We start from the raw sequence: 18,689 nt of genomic DNA on the forward strand, positions 1-18,689 counted from the left end.
ATTTATGTATAAATTTAGGAGGCACATTAGGAATATTTTGTGTCACACCAGTACATTTTTGTGTAAATCGAGGAGCAAAGGCCATAATTGAACTCTCTAGTATTTCAATAGGAAGATATATTTCTCCAGTAAGAACAGAGATGCTTTACTCAAAGTCATGTTTGGATCACATCAACAGAACATCAAAAATAATTGCCTTTTTGAATAGCAGAGTGCAGAGGTCTCAAAGTCTGGTATTATAATGAAGGTTTGGAGCATAATGACAGTTATAAAGTTATAAAGCTGTTATAGACTTGCACATGGCAAAGACAGAAAAGACCACTGTAATCTGTAGGCCTCCATAAAACAAAAAAACTTACTTTTCCTGATTGACTACTGCTTACAGCAGAAACTAGAGGAGTAGCCAACGATCTTTAAATTCCTTTAGTGATGGAAGAGCTATCTACTAGAACTCTTGTTAAACTGTACTAGTGATTAATGGCCTTTGCTGTTAACAGTGTGTGCTCTACTTATTGACTAGGCTTATCTAGGTTTAATTTCCAGCATTTGTAGCTTCTTGCACATGTATCTGTGGAACAGAGGTGCATCTGGCTTTATCAGATTTTTGTTCCACATGTAGGTATTTAAAAAGACAATTGGATTACTGCTTGAAACTTCCTTTTTGATAAACTCCTATGTGCACAACCAACCAAGATTTCATTAGTCCCTTAACCAGATAATTGTATTGGAGCCAAGGTTCAGCTGATTATCACTATTGTCTTAGCATGCCTGTTTTAAAGCCATTTCTAATGTGGATAGATCTCCCCATGCTGTAATCAGGTTCTGTATTCTTCCTTCCTAAATGTGCAATTTTACAGTCAATTTTATTGAAGGTCAAATTAATTGCTTGCAGCCTGATTTTTCAAGTAATTATTGTGATTGGTTTCTTTCTGTAACATATCCTCACTATTACTTATCATTCTCATTATTTGTGTCTTGTGAACTTTGTCAGCAGCAATTTTCGATTTTATTCCAGATCAGCAGTACAGTGTGGAATACATAAAGTCAAGGACCAACCTCTAAAAAACCCTGATAAATATCCAGTTTACAGTGGCATGTTGAGACATAACAGTTGCTCTTAGAGTAGTCTAGGTAGATTGATGATACTCAGTGAAAATTGTTATAGATTTCAGTATAAATACATCACAGAATTCTAAGTTTGCAAACTTGTGTTAGCTTAACTTAAAAAGAAGTAGCAAAATAAATTTTAAAATAAATTATGCATTATCCACTTTCAAGTAGTTCATTTTTTTTTAACAGTTATGAAATTATTTGGTAAAAATTATAGTCGAGGTCATGCCTCTGGCATGCCTCATGCCCTGTTTACATTTGCTGCAGCATTTGCCTTCTGTCAGTGCTCCAGACTCTTGGTGCTCCAAGTCTTGAGACTCAGCGTGGAGGAGCCAGAGAGTCCTTAACCATCCCCCTTAAAGTTACTGGATGCAAATCTTCTGAAGACAGTAACGGGATAATAAATTTCTGCAGCTAATGCTTAGCATAGTCCTGACTGTCTGTGGAAGAGACAGGTTGTCAAGTACCCTGAATGTCTCCTGGTGGCTCAGATCTGAACTATTTATAGCACATGCTTTGTATTACAAATCACAGTCACTGTCCCCGGGCTGGTCATTACAGTAATCAGTGCAAAATATACCCAGGAGAAAATCCCCTGCTAATCTCTCCTTTGTTAATCTAGTCACATTTTCTCTCTTTTCCCAATCCTGTTTACCTGTGGAAGAACAGTGGCTGTAATGTGCTAAACCTGTCTATCTTCATTCCCAGTTTAACTGGAAGGAGCTGAAAAATATGGTTCTTTCAGTCTTTAAGGGTAAACCAACTCATTTTTTGTGTCTTTGTTTACACCAAGGGAATTGTGTTCACTGTTGGGCAATGACATTTCTAAAGCCCTATTTAAAAACCTAAAGTATCCACTACTACTGTCCTTCAGCTTTATAATCAGAAGTATGCCTGTCTGTCTAGTGGTATTTTTACTGCAGGAAAGGTTCACATCATTGTTTTGACATCTCTCTGCAACTGTCAGTTACACTTTTATTTGTGTCACTTATGCTTTTATTTGGGTGGTCATACATGTGCACTGCATGATGGATGACCTGAATTTCTTTTGTCGGTTTTGTAACCTGGAACTCTTAACAGAAGTAACTTGTAAAATAGTCCGTCTGATCTAAATATGGCACAAGCAGTATGACAAAAGGAAGGCTTTCATTAAGGTTTCTCTTTAGAGAGTTGCAACAAACTCTTAAAGTTTCCATTAATACATTTTTTTCTTTTTATTTAATTTTAGAAAACTTAATTATTTAAAAAAAATATTTGGCACTGAAGAAGAAAAAATTGTTACCACTCCCTCATTATTGTAAACACATAGGTGAAAAATTAGATTTCAAGAAAACCATATTTTTTACAGAAATATCATTTGAGTTGATCTCCATGTGAATACAAAGGCTTTTTTTCCCCTTTTTACTTACTTGCTTATCCATGTTGTACTGAGTATAATAGTTGTTACTAAGTATAATAGAAAAATTCTTGATGAGATGGATAACTCATCTTAGGTCTTAACTAAGTCTTTGAAAGATATCTGCCTGATCTCATGGCAGTGGCCATTTTTAGGTTTCTGTGTAGAGGAACAAATTCCTCCAGTTTGCAAGGTGTTCAAAGCTTCTCATGGCTGATGAACACTTCTGAGTGCACAAGACTTTTGATATGCTTGACAACTCCTTCTATTTTATGAGTCAAATGACTTTGTTTAAAGTGATTTTGAAACCCTGTGTGACAAGCTTCTCATTTCTTTAACCCTTCATTAACACCTATGCATTTTCTCTGTCACCGCCCAAAATACACAGAAGCCTTGTGGTTTATATTCCATATCAAGCCATGCCTCATGAGGCTTCTGTATCTTCCTCAGTATGGCAGGAAAACACCTGTTTGAAAAACACTGTCTGTTACAGTCATAAATGCATTTTTCAGTCTGCTTGAAGCAGAGGCAGAGGATGTCAAAGGTCTTGTCACATCTTGTCACTTAAAGCATGTTAGGGTGGTGTTGACTCGAGGTAGCTAAAACAGGGTCAGTCAGATGGGTCAGATGGCAGTATTGTATGAATAATAATCAGTGTGTTGGTAAAATGGAAAACATTAAATTACATTCCTCACAGTTCTGGTTTGGGTAGAATACTATTCCATATTTTCATTAATTACTTGGATGATGGAACAAAGAGTGAGTTTATTAGATTTTTAAACATTATCCAGTTTAAAGGGACTGAAAGTATGTTTTGAGACAATCCAAATGACTTTGAAAAATAGAAGAAATATTTTGGAAAACAAGGATGTAATTTAATAACCAAGTTTTATACTTTGAGAAGAATAACAACAGCGGGAACACAGGATGTGAAATTATTAATCAAGTACTGCAGTATCAGGTTAAGATATAATAGTGACTCTCAAACTGGAGAGAAATCTAATTGCTTTGAGGCTGCAAAAGAAGTCCAACATTGTGCTTGAATCCAAAGCAGCACTGTCATATGAAGTGATTTTCTTACTTTGCTTACCTGGGGTCTTGAATTTCATTTTGGTCATACAGTTCAAGGGTAGCCTGCTTGGATAAAGGCTGGAGGAGAACATGGTGAATATTTATAGCTCTTGGATATATAACTCACTGACAAGAATCACAGAAACTTTTGGGTTGGAAAACACGTCTAAGATTATGGATTACAACCCAGCACTGCCAAGCTCACCACTAAGCCATGGCCCTAAGTGCCACATCTACAAATCTTTGCAATTTCTCCCGGGAGTGTGGCTCCACCACTTCCCTGGGCAGTTTGTTCCAGTGCTTAACAATGCTTTCAGTGAAGACATTTTCCTAATATCCAATCTAAATCTCCCCTGCTGCAACCTGAGGCCTTTTCCTCTTGTCCCATTACTTTTTACTTGTGAGAGAAGACCAATCCCCATCTATTTACAACTCCTTTCAGGTAGTTGTAGACAGCAATAAGGAGTCCCCTGAGCTGCCTTTACTCCAGGCTGGGCACCCCTACTTCCCTTAGCTGCTCCTCATAAGACTCCTCATAAATAGTGGCTGAACCAGCCACAATTGATTTTTTTTCTCAAGTTCCTGCTGAGAAACACATTCAGTCTTATAGGGGAGGCCATGAACATACCATCCAAATAGAAGAATGTTGTAGGTGATGGAACTACCCTGAATCTTCATGCACACAGACTCTGCATGCCTGCAGCATGGGTTAACCCTGCCTGGGGCATAGCACAGTCACTTTGATTAGCAGATTTCTATTCTATGCTGCAGGTCCTGGTTCAAAACTAGGAACCTTGTAGCTGGAAAGGTCATTTGGATTAGATATATCTTTGAATCATATAATGGTTTGTGTTGGAAGGAACTTTATAGATCATCTAAATCCAGTGCCCTGCCGTAGACAGGGACACCTTCCACTATCCCAGGCTGCTTAAAGCTTCATCCAACCTGTCCTCAAACACTTCCAGGGAATGGGCCATTCACAGCTTCTGTGGGCAACCTGTCCCAGTGTCTCACCACCCCCTCAGTAAACAATTTTTTCCTGATATCTAATCTAAACCTACTTTCTGTCAGTTTAAAACCTTTGCTCCTTCACTACAAGCCTGCATACATGCATATATCAAGAGGCATTGTCTCTATTAGGGAGTGCTAAAGGCTGCTCAACAACAACAGTTCATGTTTTATGTTTTCAGAGTTCTCTGTAGCAGTACAGTGTCTTTGTTCTCAGAATAGATGTAAGAGGGCTCAAAGGATATGGTGTGCTTTGGTGGCTGACCAGTTTAAATACACTATGATCCTCTTTAAGGATCTGCCAGGTTTTCTCTAGAAAGTTTATAAAAAATATTTTAAAAGACCTAGCACATGCATATTCCATTTTTCATGGTTTCAGCACTTTCGATTTGTCTTATTTGTCCTTTTATAATAAAAACTATCTTCATAGTTTTTAATGCACTTTGAAAACATCATTGGTCAGACTTTTCGACTCCAGTAACATCAACTTATTTGCATTCTTGGCATTTTTTTTTCTTAATGATAAGGATGTTCCTTTTCAAATCAACACATTTCTGACCAGATTAGAACAAAGGAAGTGCTGGCTCCAAGGACACTTTAATGTATCATAGAATAAATATAGTGCTTGAAAGGAGAATTTTTTTCCTTGTATAGTAATTAGTCTTGTGATTGAAGCAAGATTATTTTATTTTTACACTCCATTAAAAGATAATTTAAAATATTACATTTATTTAATGAGTAAAGCAGTACAAGTGTTTTGGCAGGACAATATTTTTATTGTCCCAAAACTATTTATTTTTATTTCGAGCAGTAAGTCCCAGCACCAGAAATATTTTGTTCTTGCTCACAATATAGCAAATATTTAATCATTCATTGTCACTGCTATGCACAGCTTTTCCTTTAGCTCTTTCTTTACAGTGTGACATGACTAACTACTCTTGCCATTATGTTCTCATTTACTAATGTCATCATGAAGCAGTAGCTTGTTGTCTTCATAATGAGATCAGTGCCTGGAAAAAATAAAGCAGAGTAATCATGCATCATATTTACCACAACTGACATGTTATATAAGGGGAGACCTTGTTGCAGCCTTCCAGTACTTGAAGGGGCCTATAAGAAAGATGAGGACAGAATTTTTTAGCAGAATCTATTGCTACAGGATGAAGGATAATGGCTCTAAATGTAAAGAGGGTTGAGTTAGACTACATATAAAGAAGAAAAATTTTGTGATGAGTGTGCTAATGCATTGGAACAGGTTTCCCACAGGGGTAATTAATGCCCCGTCCCTGGAAATATGCACAGTCATGTTGGATGGGATTCTGAGCAACCTGATCCAGTCCCTGCTGATTGCTGGTGTGTGGGACTGGATGACCTTTAAAGATTCCTTCCAAACAAACCCTTCTATGATTCTACGTCATGCTTAGAAAAGAGTAAACTGTAATGGATCAGGAGAATTCCATAATGAACAAGAGAACTACAGAAGCAAAGGAAAACAAAGAAATAGTCTCATATCATGAGACAGAGGTTTTGCACCAGGTTGGTGAGTGCTGGCCTGGGTTCGCCTCTGTAGAGGATGTAAATTAGAGTAGCTGAGCTGAGATGAGTGGAGTTTATCCAGGTGTACAATTTAGCTCATGAAACAGAAAATGAGCAGTGATGGGAAGGAAATGTGAAATAGCAAAAGGTTGACAGAACCATTGGAAGTGTTTTCTGATGATGCCCTCTCAATACCATGCAGAGATGTAGGGCCACTCACTGCTCCTCTCCACAGAACCTCAAGAATGTGGTGAATGGGACTGAGTAAAAAAAGGGGCAAGCAAGCAAAGCAAAGGTTAATTACCAACATTATATGACCTGTAAACTGAACAAAAAGGCATTAGGGCTATTATCAATCCTTGATTTGTATTCTTCAGAAATTTCTACCCCTTTGTACCTGGCAGCATCGGGTTGGAGGTGCAGCTGGCATGTTATATACACAATCTGCCATTTCTGCTTCCTGGTAGGACATGCCATTTGCTCAGTGCATGGCTGCGAGTATTTACACTGCTTTCAAAAGTTAAACTTAAACAGTTATCTTGTTCTTTGAGAACTTTGATAATGACAGGAATTTTTGAGGGTGGCAATATTGTTTTAAATTTTTTACTGTCCAATTTAGCATGTGAGGGGCAAAATAAATTATCTTAAATGTCAATTCCAAAACTTCTGTATCCAAATAGCTGCTAGGGTTTCTTCACTCTGATTACATGAAGTTTTCTCTGCTTGAATTTTCTCAAAAAATGCTGTAAAGCATTCTTTTCTGAATATGCCAGTGTCATTTGTATTAGTTCATAAAAAGTGCTTATTTCACTTGGATCAGAAAAGAACTCATATTCCCTTATGCTTTAACATTTTCTCAATCTAAAGAAAAGGAGGTCAGCAATGCAAAGGTCTACATCTGTTTTATCTTGGGTAGTAGAGCACTCTGTACAGAAGGAAAGAGAACTCATGGTTTCGTTTGTGATGTAACAATGAAGCCACACAGGAAGATGTTGCTGAAACTTCCATGAAATGCATCAGCTGCCCTGCATATTTTTCATGAGAAAGAACTGGAAATGGAGAACATACTCATCATTCAGACTTAGAAGGAAATAGTCAAGATATCCAGTTTTGCTATAAAGATGTCATGATGCTGTCATGGAGTTAAATATTACAAAACAAGCTCAAAGATGAAGGCTCAAAGTGAATTCTTGAGTCCAACCCTCTGTGTTGGCTGTTAGGTTTTTTTATGATCAGGAATGTATTCAAAAGTTTCACCAATCTAGATTTTTTCATCTCCTCACGGTGTCCCTAATCAAACCCTGTTCTGTGCTCCACTTGACACTGTGTACGTGAGGAAATAATCTACACAGCAGCTGCCTTAGCAGTGCAGGTGCATAAACTTCATTTTCTATTTCCTTCTCCTAGTCCTGATATCAGTTCTGGTTTATTGTGAGCTGATGAAATCTCTTCCTGGCTGAAAATCTATATGATGAAAGTACAAGAGTACCAACATTTTATATATACCCAGCTGCTCAGTGGGATCCCTGAGATGAAACAGAAGAGCACTTCTCACCCCCAGGTCTGACAGTACAGGGAAGATAGTTCTTCTCTTTTCTAGTAGATAATGGCAATTGTCATCATAACAGTGACATGGGAGAGGGATGGAGCTCACAATCCCACTGTAAAATTATATATAGCTTATGAAAAGGATAAAATAATCTCCACATGCACTGTATGGGGAAACAATGAGTTTTTGCCTCACCTTTCTATATGGTGCAAGCAGCCAAGTAATCATTCTTTACAGGTATAGAAGGAGGGAAAAAAACACTGTTATAGCAATAGTTTGGGGGTTTTTTTCTTGTCTGAAGAATGCCTCCAAATCTCTGATGTTCCAGGCAGCTGGGAATTTTACAAGCTCTTCTGACATATAAATTGTTATTGTGCCCAAATATTTGCACAGTGTTGTGCATACCTTGATGATGCGTGAATGAATTACTGGTATCATTAGATAAAAATTACAGTATTGTTAATCACAGCAGCAGTAACAATAGTTAAAAGCAAGAATCTTGGTTTCCTGTCCCGGAAAGAAACAGCACGAGGAGGAGATCTGTTTGCACAAAATGTAGTGATAGAAATGAACAGGAAATCAAAGCTCAGCAGAGAAATAAACCATAAGGGCAGACTGGGTGAGATGCCTGGCCAGCTGGACAACATTTACATTTCAAGCAGCATTACCATGATTTACTCTGAACACATGGTGAGGTCATGACTATCAAATAACTCCAGAGCAGATTCATGTCTTTGTGCATGAAGAGAAAACTAAAGGACAAAAAGACTAAAAACTGATCATTTAAAGATGTGTTTTAATATTTCACAGAAGTACATAACTACTTCCATCCACAAGGATTTTCAAAATCTTTCTGTAGAAAAATCATTTTCTCCTTCATTGACTTCACAAAGATATTTGATATGGTGGGATGAAACCGAAGATGAATTTCCCATAATATCTAGATGAATTTTCGTATAAGCTTTATTGCAATAAAAATATTTGTCAAAGCTGAAGGCAGAATACTGGAGTGTCATTTTGTCATTATAAAAGACATAGAACAAGGACATATATTATGGTGCTTGATTTTTATCTATTTTTTATTTATTTTCTCACATTTTTTTAACAGATAGGAAAGAAACTACAGCAAGTTCAATAAGGAATGTTAGCAAAATCCGACACTTATAACCTCATACTTATCAATTAATATGCAGATTGTACACTCTTGACTGAATAGTGGATTCATCTCCACAGCTGCTTGTTATCAACTTAATCCTAAATCTCAAATTCCATTCAGTCTTCTGTGCTTTTTTCATGTTCTGCTAAGGGTCCTCTTTTTTTCCCCTCAAATGTGCCTAAATCGTTGACTCCTACTGGGTCCTTCATATCTGACTACGTGTACAAGACATGTTGTCTTCCTTCTTTTAGTTGATTCAGTACTGGCACTCAGCAAAATAAAGTTGGTGCCTATACCTTTCCCCCCAGAATTCTGATTATGGTCTGACTTTTCTACTTTTCCAGGTCCATTTGGTATTTATGTTGTGTCTGATGTCCTTCAAACAATCTGCTTATAAGAAATAACATAAATCATTAAGTCTCATCGTACATGCAAGATATTATTTGGTCCCATATTCAGACTCTTCCTAATACTCCAGAATCATCAGGATATTTTGTCATTTCTTTTAGCTGCTGTTCTTATCTGAGATGTATTAACATGAACTCTCCCTTTGATGTATCTTTTTTTTTGTTTATATATGGCCTTTCAACCATATTCCTCAGGTGATAAAGTAGACAAAATTATATATTCTGTAAACCTCAGACTTCTGAAGAGCTTGGTTTCTACCTTAGAGCACTGCTAAAATCTCACAGGATTTTGCTGATCAACTTTGTTTAAAATGTGTGATCACTGTCTATATAGGAAAACAAGTTAGATTCAGACTGTAGTTAGGAAATAACTCAGGTGAAGACAGCTGAAAAATTATTGAGAAAGAAGAAAATATTCAAAGAGCAGGAAAACACTCCATATTACTTGTTGAAATGAAGAGATAGAAGGAGAGAAGCCTAGCAGATTGATCTAGACTGAAATACAAATACAGAAGTTGAGCTTTAACAGTTTACAACCCACAAACTAGCTTTGCCTCTTTAGTAATCATAAAGCCAATGTCTACAGTTTACAAATCTAAAAGGTGACAACTACCATGATACACTATCTAAGGGTTTATTATCAGTGCCAAGGGAAAGACAAGAATGCTGTTCTCATAATCACCAAAATGGCACATTGCAGAGTCATGTCCTGTCTGGGGACATCACAAATAGACAATATCGAGGAAGTGCTGAAAGAGCAGAGCTAAAAAATTCTGCTGCAGTCTTAAAAAGTAACAAATAAACCCATATTTTATACAGATATATGAAGGGTAAGAACTTAAATGTTGAAGAAAGCTAGATGTAAAAAAAAAATAAAATAATACCTTAATGATTTTCATAGCTCCATTTTTTATTCCTGGTATCTGGAGACTTGCTGCCTAAGAGGCAATGCTAATAAAGTGGACAATTAAGTCTCATTCAATCGCTGTAGTCATTACAGATTTGGAGTATCACTCCACCTATTAACATTCAGGTTTCATTAATCCAAATTTTTGTAATGGATGAAGTGAGGTGTTATTATTATTATTGCAAATGACCTTATTCCTTATGTTCTCCAACTGCATATAAAGTATTACAGACAGATGGAAAATTTTTACTTTGTGCACACTGGCAAAGACAGACATCACCACTGAAGATCAGCTGATCTTCAGGCTGTTCTTCTCAAAACCACTCACACTACTCCTGATCACAGACTTCACCTGAGGTCCAGCCACTTGTCCAGCCCAGGGGTTTGATGAAAATCACACTGTATAACATTCAGGTCATATAAATTTGCACTGCTTGGATCTTGGATTCCTGGGGGCAAAAGGTAGGGAAATGTGGCCCAGGTAGAGTCAGAGTCCTCTGATGAGTTTCCGAGGAGGTTGCTGAGCAGCCCATGTCCCAGACAGAGGTGCTGTTGTAGGCCTGGCCCTCACCTACTAGGCTGCCCCTCTGTGCTGCCTTCCTGAGTACTGTCACCTCCTGGCATCCCCATTCATGTGACAAACTCCTTAAGGCTCATTTTTTTAGGGCAAAGGCAGATAAATTTCCCAGCCACCATCAGCCCGACCTGGTCAGAATATCTTCTTGTGCCTGTGGCTATTGATGAGCATGTCCTAGGCTCATGTATTCAATTATTTTGGTGGAGTAAGTCAAAGGGGAGCCCATCAGCTGTCCTGACTGCTTGCCAATGGCCGAGCTCCCAGGATAATAGAAACTAAACGAGACCCTTCCTAGTCTCTGCATCACAGTAGCCACAATACAAAAACCTACCCCAAAGGTGCAAATGTCCTGACAGGGATAACTGAGGAATGTTTTCATTCTCACTCCTTAGGCTGAGTCTAACCAAACTTCCAGCTGTAAACCCAGTGTCTGCACTCACCCTAATGACATTCAACAAACACCTTTTTTTTACACTCTTCTGATTTAAGTAGTCTTCCATTTGCTAATTATAATTAATGAGGTGCTTCTGAAGCTACTGTGATGGAACATGAACACATTAGGATTAGTTTGCTACTACAATTGCACCATCTTCAATTTTTCTATCTTATTGTTTTTACCTTTCACACATAATAAAATACCAAAAGTCCTTCCTCAAGTAAACACCAGAATATTAAGTTTCTCTAATATTCTGCAATACCCAAGTGTGCTGCATTGAAAAATAGCTGCATTAATTCTAAATGTTTATATTGAATTTTCTATATTGAATTATTAAAATTACACATTAATTATTTATGTGCAGCATTGATGTACTTCCTAGTAAGACAATGTGTGAAATAGAGCTGTCAGATATAAAAGGGAAAAATGTTAATATTTGCAACAGAGGACTCCCTCCTCATTCCAGACTGAAAAGTTTGTTGTTACATTATCCATCACAGGTTGCCAAAAAGTGTTTTCCACTGAGATATATAGTTATAGGGACATCCAGATGATTACTGGCTTTTCATATTCACAGTATTAGGGAACAAAGAAATGCATCCACTCTAGATTCAAAAGAACTAATTGATAATTTTGGTTCTGATGGGCAAGAGACAGGGTATCTTAGAGGTTTATGGATTAATTTAGATGTAAAAGGTCCTGAAGAAAAGGAGGAGAGGAAAGTAAAATCGCCATTCTTTCGGAGGTTCTTTTGGCTGGGTTTTATGCTGGTTTTCTACAGAAAAGAGCTCTAACGTTCTGAATATGAGGTTGTTTTCTGATCTCTGGACCATGTCAAATATTTCAATATTTCTGGGTTTTTAGCTAAATTAGAGCAAGTTAAATTATAAGAATGATGTTTCTGAAATCTTTTATCTAAAAAATCAGTAAAGACTTCTATCTCCTTTGAACCGTAACATATCCTAATGTGTAAGATTGAAGGAAATAATGATTTCTTTGTGCAACCAAAGAGAAACTTATTTATGAAATTAACATTTTGTTTTTCTGTATCATGTGAGATGAGTGATTTCAAAATAACTGAAAGCTCATTCTAAGCTTCACTAATGGAATATAAGTTTTAGCTGTGACAGTTCTACCTTTCATCTAAGCATTTAAGGGGAAAACCATCCACAACCCACCATGTTGTTAAATTAATTTCCACAGCTATTAAGGCAATGAAATAATGGATTCCACTTTATATTAACCATTGGTAACACAGGTTTTTATCAACAACAAGTATTATATATCCAAATAGTGCAAATTTAGTAAAGTTACAGGGAAAAAAGGGTCTCATTATGCCTATAAAGCACTTTAAAACTGATCAACTCCCCTGAAGTCTCCAAAACTGCAATTATTTCCAGAAATTGGATATATTAAGACCAGTCAATGTAGTCAGCAGCAACTCTCTTAGCTCAGAGGTCAGCCCTAACAAGAATTCTATATTTATTAGGAAGCGATGTGTAATATGTGTATATGAAAAAGAACAATTTGTTGTTCCCTGAATATTATTAAGATATCAATTATTTAAAACATGTTAATTTTTCTCTTTCATCTGGATGAGTATCTATGCTCTGCTGCATAAATCTTTTTTAATAAAAGATAGTAATATTTTTCCAGTTTAGTTTCTAATTTAAACAGGTTTCCCATGCACCATGTGGCTGATTAGGTGTTCCATCTACTATTGGAGGTTGCTATAGCTTTATTATGATTCTTAGGTAGGTCCTTCACCTGCCTAATCTATTGTGAAGTAATCTATTATCATGAAAATTCATTAGAATTGGACTGTATTGTGCTCTCTATTTCATGAGCAAGATGTGGTAAAATAGGAAAAACACATTCTTTGGATTCAATACAACAGAATCACCAGTCCATGAACATCAATTGTAGAGCATGCCTGTAGCACAGAGCCAGTCCTGATTTTCCAAGATTTGCAAAGCAACATTGTTATTTCTTTACAGCTCTCGCAGGGTGGAGTTACTGGATTTAAACCTGGAACACTTTATCAGGCACAGGAAGAAAAAAGAAAGAGCCTTAACCTACAGTACTTTTGTGCTTCAATCCTTTGTCTCTGCAGCAGGAAAGGGGAAAGCAGGAGTCTGAAACCTGAGATGTCCAAGGCAGCTACAAGCTCTGAGCAGAAGCTCTCCATGCTGCTGTTCCAAAGTGGGTGGATGTCAGACACTTTGGGGGCTTTTAGGCTGTTTGGTTGTATTTCTCTGTGAAACATCTTGTAAGACATTGGTTTAATCCAGATAGGGCAGAGGTAATTAAAGGAATGGTTTTTTTCAACCCATTCCCTTACCCTTTGTTCTACAAAACCCTAAATTTTTGGAGGAAAGAATTATAGCTTAAACATCTCATAAGTAGTAGTAGGTAATGTATTTTAAGAAGAAATTTAACCTGTGAACATAATTCTCAAAATGTCTTGTGCTGTTATAACTGAAGAATGCTGTAACACTACTGATTAGGTGGAAGTTTCACTGAAGATTAATATTTATTTGGGCTACACAAGCACATCAAAAGTACACCCTCTATTTAAAAAAAAAAAAAAGTTGTGTTTTATGCACATAAAATGATAGGAGCATAATATCCTAGCAAATCAAAGTCATAAAACATTTCTGCAGTCTCAGATTTGTACAGTAATGATCAAGAGATTTCTTAGTCTAAAAGGAAATGTTTAAATTTGGTACATCATTACTGAACATTTTAGCAAGGCAACTAGACTCCTTTTTTAGAATGGGAAAGGTGAGTTCCCTGAAGAATTGTCCATTTTGTCATTTCAGTTACAATAACTTTGCTTTCAAATTGAGCAGTATTCTCTAAATCTTCAGGCCATAAATGTATCTTGGACTGTTAGAAAGAGCAGACAAAGCAGATAATATTAGGAATCTGCTGAGGCACAGTGGTTTCTGGATCCTTTGGAATTTTTTTTTTGACAGTACCAGTTCTTATATTCCTGCACACTTACCATATCATCCTGCTTCATCTTTTCTAATTTTCCTATTAGCAGCTGTTTAATGGATATTAATTGTAAGCACATAGAAATAACTTAAAATTCCAAGGTCTCCATAAATATTTTAGACACTATGTCCCTGAAAACAGGGATTTAAGAACAAGAGGGAGAGCTGCTAGAGCAAGCCAACTGTCTGCATGGCCTGCAAAAGGAGTTGGAGACCACAAGGGTGGAAATCTGAAATATGCAATACAAGATTTGCTTATTATCCCTGGAGAGAAAACTAAAAATGCAAAATTTCCCTTTTACTTTTCTGTGTTCCTCCAATCAATTTGTTACCTATGGAAAAGCAACAATAGTTATGTAGCTGAACAACCTAGGCAAGCTGATTGATTTCAATTTTTTTCCAAGACAAAATTTTATTTAAAAAAATACAATAGGGATGAATATCCAGGAGAATTTCTAAAAATCTAAATTTCATTTAGGGGTCAAGATCCCATTAACGGGAAAATTCTGTATGTCAGTCCGGTTCTGGTTCTGATTCTGATTCTGATTCTTTCCCCACTCCCCATCAACAAAAAAGACTTGATAATCTATTTATTCCTGAGAATTTTCATTTCTTGTTCTGTGCCTCTGTGACATGTTTGGTAAATGAATGCTTGAAATTATTGCCTTGGAGTTTTCACGATGGAGAAATAGACCATTAAGTTTCAAATCAATGTGGATGATTGCAATGTCAAACTAACAATTTTCTTGAAATTAATACTGGAAGTGAAAAGCTATGGCGAAGAAGTAAAATCAAAATTTATTTTTAGACACATTCCCACTATTTCCACAGAATTTACGTAATTAACCTATATAAGAATCTTACCACATTTCTGATTTTTCACTCAATGCCCATTTCCTAAAACCCACTAAACTAACTAAAAGATTTTTGGAACTCTTATCCTAATTAAAGTATTTTTCCATAGGATTACTTCACTCAGATTTATAATACCCAAAATCCTAAGAAATCACTTGGAAAGAGGATGGTTTTTGATGAGGAATCCATGTGATATAAGCTCTGACCAAGACTACCTGTGCAAATCCCTCAGCAGCATAAGCAATACCCACAGAAACTGCTGAAATCTCTTCTTAATTTTTATAGCTAGAGCCTATTTCAATCTAGGGCAAGAAGAAATAGGGGTTCAGTCATCACAGAGGACATATGGCTTCTCCAAATGGAACATTTGCAGGTTCTGTAAGGCAACTTATTAGACAGAAACTGTATTTATCTTGAAGAGCTTGCAATCTAAGCAGCAAAGACTGTGAATGGGTAGATAAATACAGGTACAAAGCAGCCAAGGCTTTGTCAAGGTTAGTGACAGAGCTGAAATTAGAAATCAAAGTGCCTTTAATTCTAACTAACGGGTTTCAGATCTCCTAAAGGATGTGTGTGGCTTGTGACTTTAATGAAGTTTTAAAAATGTATCACAAAGGAGATGCTTTTTTGTGAAAAATATCTCATGTTGTAGCCAGGCTGCAAGCAAGTACAGCTTTTTCATGGAAAACCTACTTTTTTCTTGCCTCTTGAAAAAGAAATGAAGAGGCAGAAATCAAATTGAATTTTGATGAACAACTGAAAATTCTTGTCTGCTGTTCCAGCATATTTTGCTGGTGTAGAACAAAGAAAAATAACAGTAAAAAGAGATGCAGCAAATGAAATATATATAGATTAGCTAATTTGGATTTATTGAACCTTACTCCTTTATTGCAACATAAAAAGACTGGTTTAATAGAGGAGAATGTGAGGGACAGAAATTCACAGAAAGTAATAGAATACTTTGATACACGTTCTCCTCAGTGATGTGTCTGGACACGTACTTGCTTTCTCCAACACAGTTCTGCTCATTTTTTTCTTAACCTTTACTGTCCCAAAGGCCAGATTAGATCAGAATATACCAATATCTGCAATACCTAAAACAAACTATTATATTTTCAGAATTACATTTTCCAGACTTTATTATTTCTTATTGATTATTTCTTTAAAAACTATTTTTGGTGTGTTTTGTGTAAATTATTTTTGCAGATGCAACACAGAGCTCCGGAAACAAAGCGATAACACATTATAAGGACCCTGATCATGAAGAAATCACAGCCTCCTGCAGCAGGAGGCTGTGAGACATAAAGATCTGAGCTGTTTCAAAGTGCTGTTATTGAGAACAGCAATAAGGCGGAGAGAACCACATCCCTGAGGTGCTGCCTCAGCAAGAGCAGCACAAGGGGCAGCTGATGCTGGTGCCAGCAGTTCCTCACACATGCTGTGAGTGGGAGCAAGAGTATGTGCACATGTATGAGAATAGGTCAGAAAGGCTGTCAAAATCCAATGTAGGAAGACACACTTGAATGACACAAAAATGTCTTTTTCTACTATTACCAGTGCAACAGAAAAAGAAGAGCAAATTATTCCTCTGAACCTGTGCAATAGTGATACACTTCTAACAACACATGCTAACACTTTCGAGTGTTTCAAGTCCTTTGTTTTTATTTTTAAACTCGTAGCATGAGGTTTTTTAATATTCTTTGGACAATAAGACAAATTTACTCACAAAATTTATGAACAAAATTTTGTAACAATAGGTGTCTTGGTTTGGGAAGACAGGTATCTGCCAGGTAATTAAAAAAAAACCCTGAAGATTTCTTTGGAATGGAGAGTGTAAACCCCCCCTACTCTTTTTTTTTTTTTTTTTCAATTATAAATTTACAATCAGAGGCTCTTAGGCAAAGATTTGGGAAATAGGAATAGCAGTTCTTTACTAGTATGTATTACAAAGCAAACAAACACACAAAAAAAATCACCAAACAACTACAGCATTTATAACAAACGAAAACAGTACCAAGAACCGTGAGGGCTTTGTTTCACAAAACCCAGGGCAGTTTGGTTTCGGTGTCCCTGCAGGATCCTCAGAGCACCAAGCTGAAACAGTGGAAAAGTCCCGGGCTGGTAGCTGGGATGGCAGGGTGTCCCGGCAGGCAGGGGCAGGATGTCCCGGCAGCGCAGGGGGTGCAGGGTCACGCTGCAGCAAGAGGAGAAGCGCTGAAGAAGCCAAAGGCGAGGCAGGGCCGGCCCAGCTCCCGCGGGTGGCAGAGAAAACTCAGGATTCAGGCCGAACCGGTGATAGTAGATTTCCCAGGACTGGATCTTTTTGGCCGCAGTGAAACTCTTCCAGCCAGCAACAGCCGTTGTTCTCTCCCTCCCCGAACGCTGGAAAAAGAAAAGCCCGCAGCTGCTTCAAGCTCTGTCTTTTACCTGCGTTATCTCCCCCTTCCAACTTTGTCCACCTCTTTGTTTCGGTTAAGTACTCTCAAGTATCCAACACTTGGTCTCCTTGGTAACTTATGGGGAAAAAATTCTTTAGAGAAAGAAGGAACAAACCTAACTCCCAACAAATAGGAGAGGAGAAGAAAACTGCTGTATTTCTGATGAGAGCAGCTACACTACCCTAGGAAGATCAGGTGTTCACCTTTTGAGAACACACAGGAAAGGTGCATGATGAGCACACTGCAGTCCTAAGTAACTCATGATGAACTATTTGATGTTATGTGCAAAGCACAAGCAAAAATTCTTGAGGCATAAGCGCTTAGTTCTGAGGGCAAATGTCTTTTGCAGTTCACACAGTGACAATGAAGCTTCCATTTGCTTGAACAATTATCTTTTAATATTAAGCAAGGATTCAGCAAGGATATCTTGAAAAGGTACAGGAGCAGAAAGCTATTCATGCTAACTTGGGATCTATGCAATGCTTAAATCTGAACTAGTCAACCCCACTTCTCAAGTCAATGGAGAGAAATAGACACTTTGAATGTCTGTTTTGGACAACTATCTTAGAAAGGGATGAATCATGCCTTAGAAACATTCATTTTTCCTTAAGCCTTCTAAACTGTAAATCTCTTGAGATAAGGATCTTTTGTATGAGTTTGTGACTCCAAATGACATAAGATATTGACATATAATGTGTAGTTTCAGTCCCAAGAAAGAGCAGCCTATGAACAATATAAAGAAGAGGTAAAGGACAATGATTTAGAGTAATTCTGAGCACCGTCAGAAGACTCAAAATGGGTGATCGATGCAAATGACACAAAGATAGGACGAGAGCATTGTGGATCATTGACTTTTCTGACCTTGGTCCAGAAACCTATGTACTAAGAACTGATAGAATAAATCAGCGTGGCTAAGTACAGTGTCTTTGTCACAGGATGAAATATTCCCTCACAAATCTTCATAGCCTTCTGCAAACTTTAAACTTTATATCTCTGGGGTAAATTATTACCTCCACTGTCAGTGTTTCCCAGCTAATGCAATGGAAATGAGGAACAACTTCACCAACATTGAATAACAACCCTACATTAGAAATAAGAAATAGCATGGGAGTCTTCTTAGCAGGTTTGATTCCAGTTCCATTATGATTACTACAGTAATTTTCCAGTTAATTAATCTAATACACTGCAACCCTGAAATTCAAATTGCTCATGCTTTCAGAAAACACTTTCCTTTGATGCATTGA

This window comes from Chamaea fasciata, unplaced genomic scaffold (genome assembly GCF_029207755.1).
Source record: "Chamaea fasciata isolate MVZ Bird 193981 ecotype frontalis unplaced genomic scaffold, bChaFas1.0.hap1 SCAF_5, whole genome shotgun sequence".
NCBI lineage: Eukaryota > Metazoa > Chordata > Aves > Passeriformes > Sylviidae > Chamaea > Chamaea fasciata.